This window comes from Sciurus vulgaris (assembly GCF_902686455.1).
Source record: "Sciurus vulgaris genome assembly, chromosome: 10".
Taxonomy (NCBI): domain Eukaryota; kingdom Metazoa; phylum Chordata; class Mammalia; order Rodentia; family Sciuridae; genus Sciurus; species Sciurus vulgaris.
Genome location: NC_136470.1, coordinates 72,368,005 through 72,372,875, shown reverse-complemented (window position 1 = coordinate 72,372,875; position 4,871 = coordinate 72,368,005). Strand labels below are relative to the sequence as shown.

General features: G+C 41.6%; 1 pseudogene across 1 annotated transcript; it reads right to left on the bottom strand.

Annotated features, from left to right (window-relative positions):
- Positions 1-352: 352 nt before the first annotated feature.
- On the bottom strand, positions 353-4,653 carry LOC306670400 (alpha-ketoglutarate dehydrogenase component 4-like; annotated as a pseudogene). Its single transcript has 2 exons — positions 4,492-4,653; positions 353-747 (listed from the first exon to the last, which is right to left on the bottom strand). The product of its transcript is annotated as an alpha-ketoglutarate dehydrogenase component 4-like (transcript).
- Positions 4,654-4,871: the final 218 nt, after the last annotated feature.

Genomic DNA, 4,871 nt, shown 5'->3' with positions numbered 1-4,871 from the left:
TTTCCTTTCCTTTCCTTTCCTTTCCTTTCCTTTCCTTTCCTTTCCTTTCCTTTCCTTTCCTTTCCTTTCCTCTTTCTTTCTTTCTTTTCTTTTCTTTTTTTTGGTACTGAGGATTGAACTCAGAGGCACTTGACCACTGAGATGCATTCCCAGACGTGTTTTATATTTTATTTAGAGACAGGGTCTCACTGAGTTGCTTGGCACCTTGCTTTTGCTGAGGCTGGCTTTGAACTCACCATCCTCCTGTCTCAGCCTCCTGAACTGCTGGGATTATAGGCGTACACCCCAGTGCTGGGCTTTTTTTTCCCCCCAGAATATTTGTTAAGGTTAATGTACAATTGTTTGATTTGTCTTGGAAGTCCTTTATTGTAAAGACAATTCTTTTGTCTGATGACAAACAGTAGCCACAATGATTAATCTAGACCTCCATGTTGGATAAATTTCATTTCTTCTTGAGATAACAGGTTTCCTTCTGTATTTCTGAGGTAATGTTTCTGCAGTGTCTGGTGGACCCTGAGTAAATCTGGTGATTTACTCCCCTTAGAATGCAATGAAATTACAGGTGAGAGAGAGGGCAGCCCCGCTGATCTCAAAGCTTCTGTTACACTGAGTTAGTTCATCAGGATCGTCTCTTGTGTCAGGGAATCTTACTAATGGAGTATGTGGCTTGACTACCTGAATGACCCTGCTGGCAGCTGCCATTTTGCTGCCCCCATGACTCCCCCAAGAAGGGGCAGCTTCCAGGCTCTAGATTCTTTTTATCCATCATAGCCCAGCAGAAATATCACATGCTAAGCAGGTCCACCTATTTATTAGGTCATCTTTTTAGTTAGTGACACTATTCACAAGCTGTGCTATCATTTCAGTTATTTTTATATTCTTTGTTGCCTGGTAACTGTTATATTCTCAGAGCCCAGGGCCTAGAACCTAGAACAGCACTTGACAGATAGCAGACAATCAGTAAGTATCTATGGAATGAATAAATAACTGCCTATTTACTTGTCTGTCTTCTACATTGGACTGTAAATGTGTGTGGGGAAGGAGTCCTGGCTCCCCGCCCCCCACCATTGTTACCCTGATGTCTGACACAATGTTCTAGCACTTTGGTAAATGCTCAGTAGGTATTGATTGGATGAAGGCGCCCACTCAAGCTCTCCATCTGGAATGGATTATGGTCTATCCAACAGAATCATTTTCTAATATAGAAAGTGGGAGTTATGTGTCTCAAGGGGCCCCTGGGAGAGGATGGTGATAGAGCAGATGACACAGAGAAATGAGGCTCTAGCGCCTAATAATCTACTTTAACTGGAGTAGCTCTTATTTGTCTGATAAACTGTGGTTCTATATAAAAATAAGTTAAGCAGTTAGCAGTTCCTCAATTTTCAAAAAGTAAACCCATTGATTTAGACTAAACCCTGCCCCAGCTTTTTTTTTTTTTTTTTTTTTTTTTTTTTCCCCAGATGAGGATTCTGAAGCCAAGAGAGGGATGAAGAGTTTTGCTCAAGTTCACATATAATCAGTGACAAGGCTGGGCTGAAGTCCAGTTCAGCTGACTCCCTGTTCTGTATTTATCTCATGTGGTACTCTCAGGTCTGTCCAGAGGACAATAGGTGATGAACCACAACCTCAGGATGTGGCTAAGAGAAAAGTCTGGTTTTGTGTGTGTACTGTGGGGCAGAAGGGCAACTGTCCTTCTGGATTGATTTTTGATCATAAATAGACTCCCACTGGACTCAAACAACCCCTTTGTCAATCAACCAGCACTAGAGGTTGGGCACTTCCTGAGCAGAGCCCTGAGCCGCTGCTCCCATGAGCAGATTCATGTGAGCTTGGTGGGAAGTTCCAGTGAATCAACATAAGCACATCTGAGAATTAACAGACCAGTAAGTGGTGACCATTGTCCCATAGGTAGGATCCTGCTGGGGAATTCTGAGGTAAGACAATGATCTCAGCTCTGCTGGCTCTAACTTTCAAAAGGAACTGATGAATATATTAAAAGCAAGTTGTTCTTAACTGGTGAGTCAAATTTGCTTGTAGGTCAGCTGTACAGAATTGGCATTTCTGAAATGCCATCCATGTGGGGACTTCTAGGCCAGCTCTCCAAGCCCACTTAACCCACAAGGGACCTGTCTTATGCAGGAAATGTCATCACTGAGTAAACACGCTGCTGTTGCTTGTTTCCCCTCCATGTTCAGAAGGATCTTACAGTTCACAGAGGAAGCTGAACACATGAAAAGTGCCTACAGTTATCACGAGAAATAGCATGAGTTGGGGAAAATACTTGAGAGAGGAGGTGGTAGAGCTGGGCTTGAAGAAAGATGAACTGTTTCTCTTTAAACAGTTTTCAAAAATTTAGCAGTTTATTGAGGTATGATTGACACAACAAATTGTGCCTATTTAAAATGTTTAATTTGATAACTTTTGATATGTGTATGTGTACGTGTGTATTTACACATTTATAATACCACAGTCCTTACTAAAATTTCTCCATGTGCTTTTATAAATCCCCACGAATACCTCTCCACACTCCCTATCCCTTAGCAAATGCTAATCTACTTTCTGTCACTCTGTCCATCTTATATAAATGGAATCATACTCTTTGTCCTCTTTTTTTATGGCTTCTTTTACTGGACATAATAATTTTAAGATTCATCCATGTTGTTGTGTGTATTCATAATTCATTCCTTTATTTTGTTGAATAGTATTTTATTGAACAGATATATGACCGACTGTTCACCAGACAAGCCTTTATGTGATTTTATTTCTTGGATAAATATCTGAGAGTGGAGTGGCTGGGTTATATGGTAGGTATCTGTTTGCATTTTAGAGAAATTTCCTCCTTCTTTCCTTCCTTCCTTGTACTGGGGATAGAACCCATGCTACTCAAGTACTCTACTGCTGAGCTCGACCCTCTACTCCCCAATTTTTTTTTTGTTATATCTTTCTTCTTTGCATAAGCTTAGTGCAGTGGTTTTCAAATTGCCCTCAGGGACTTTAAAGAGCTCCCTAGGGCTGGAGGAAAAGGGTAAGAAATGGGGAAAGGAGAAATAGTAGTCAGCCAAAGGGGCTTTGCTTTAAAACCAGAGTGGAATGGCTTGTGGGGAGGGCAGAGACATTGGATGTCCCTGAATTCCTACAGAAGGCACTCTATTCTTACAAAATAATTTTCTTATTATCTCTTCATGGTAGAAAATGAAACCTTGTGAGTTGGGTAGGCTGGCTTCTCACCTTGAACAAAATGTTTTGTTCTGCATTCAGAGGAAGGAGAGACAGTGCCACTAGGTGGGTGGCAGGAGGGCCAGTGGGTACACTGGAAGACCCTATGACTCCAGGCCCGGGGAGTTGACTGAACATGCTAACTGCTTGAGGAGATTATTTTTTTCTTTTTTGAGTGGGGTTAAGATTGGCCCTGAGGTTCATGCCTGAAATGACATGGAGCAAACCAGAGTGAAGACAAGGGAACCAAGAGATCGAACCCTCAGAACTCAGCCAAACTGTGGTGGCTCACATATAGGATTTCCTTCCCTAAGCTGGGGAAGGTAGCCTACCTAGATCTCTGTGCCAGGTAGTTCCTAGTTCCTGTTTGGGTTACAAAGGTTTCAGGATTCGGCATGAGAATTTGTGTTCCTTTCTCAAATTTTGAAGCATAATTTACGCGTGTGAAAATGCAGAGTATAAGGTCAATGCTATGTGCCTAAGTTTTGGCAGCTGTTTACACCATGTAATAAGTTGTAGTGTATTTCCCACATCCCAGGAAGATGCTTCAGAACACTTCCCAGTCACAACGATCTACTCAACCACTAATTTTCTCTACTTTAAAGCGTTGTGTAAGTGGAATTATACTCTCATGTAGGTACTTTCTGATGCTTAGCATAACCATTTTGATTCATCCTCATTGGGATTTATCACAATGTGTGTGTTTTTTTAAATGCTGTGTAGTGTTCCTGGGTAGGAACATAATATGTTTTGTCAATCTCCTACTGATGGGCATTTGGGTTATTTCCATTTTTTGGCAATTTTGAATAAACCTGCTATGAAATCATTTCTCTTTGGTGTATACCCAGCAGTGGAAACTCTGGTATATAGAAAAGGTGCATGTTTAACTTTATTAGTGTAAGATATGGAAAACGACAGACCCCAAAATGGTGTGGAAGAGGGACTGAGGAAGAGGGCACCACACTGAGAACATTGATTCTTTCCTAGTGAAGGGACAATCCCTAGAAAGGAAGCAAACATAATCTAGTGACAAGACAGTCCCTGAGAAGGAAACATCCATCAAGCCTAGAATGGCAGTCTCTGGGAGGAAGCCAAAGCGTTGATCCTTCCTCAAATAAATCCTTTCCCAGTGACAGTACAATGGGACCTGGGAGGGAAAGAGATAAGCACTGAACACTGACCCCAGACCCTCCACTCTTCTCCAAGAAAAAATATTGCGTGGTAAAAACAAGTTTCAAATTTTCACAAACCTGTTTCCTGAGTGCCCTGACATACTCTGTCAATAATTAAGTCACCTCTCAGTACAACATAGAAAAGCAGACTCCCCCTTTTGGCCAGTGACTCATTTTCCATCAGGAAAGTGGGTCCACCAGAGGCATGGCTCCACTGCTGAATTAAGGCTGTGCTGATCCGTGAAGTCTGCACTGGCTTGGTCATTTTGTGCTAACAATTAGAAACTGTCAACCCAATGTGACTGTACCATTTTTTTTTTTTGACTGTACCATTTTTAACTGCATTAACAAATACTGATTTGTGTTGTTCATCCTTCTCAACACTTGGTATTGTCAGTCTGTTTTTTTTTTTTGGAACTGGAGGTCAAACCCAGGGCTTTGCAAATGTGAGCCAGATGCTTTGCCACTGATGAGTAATAATTT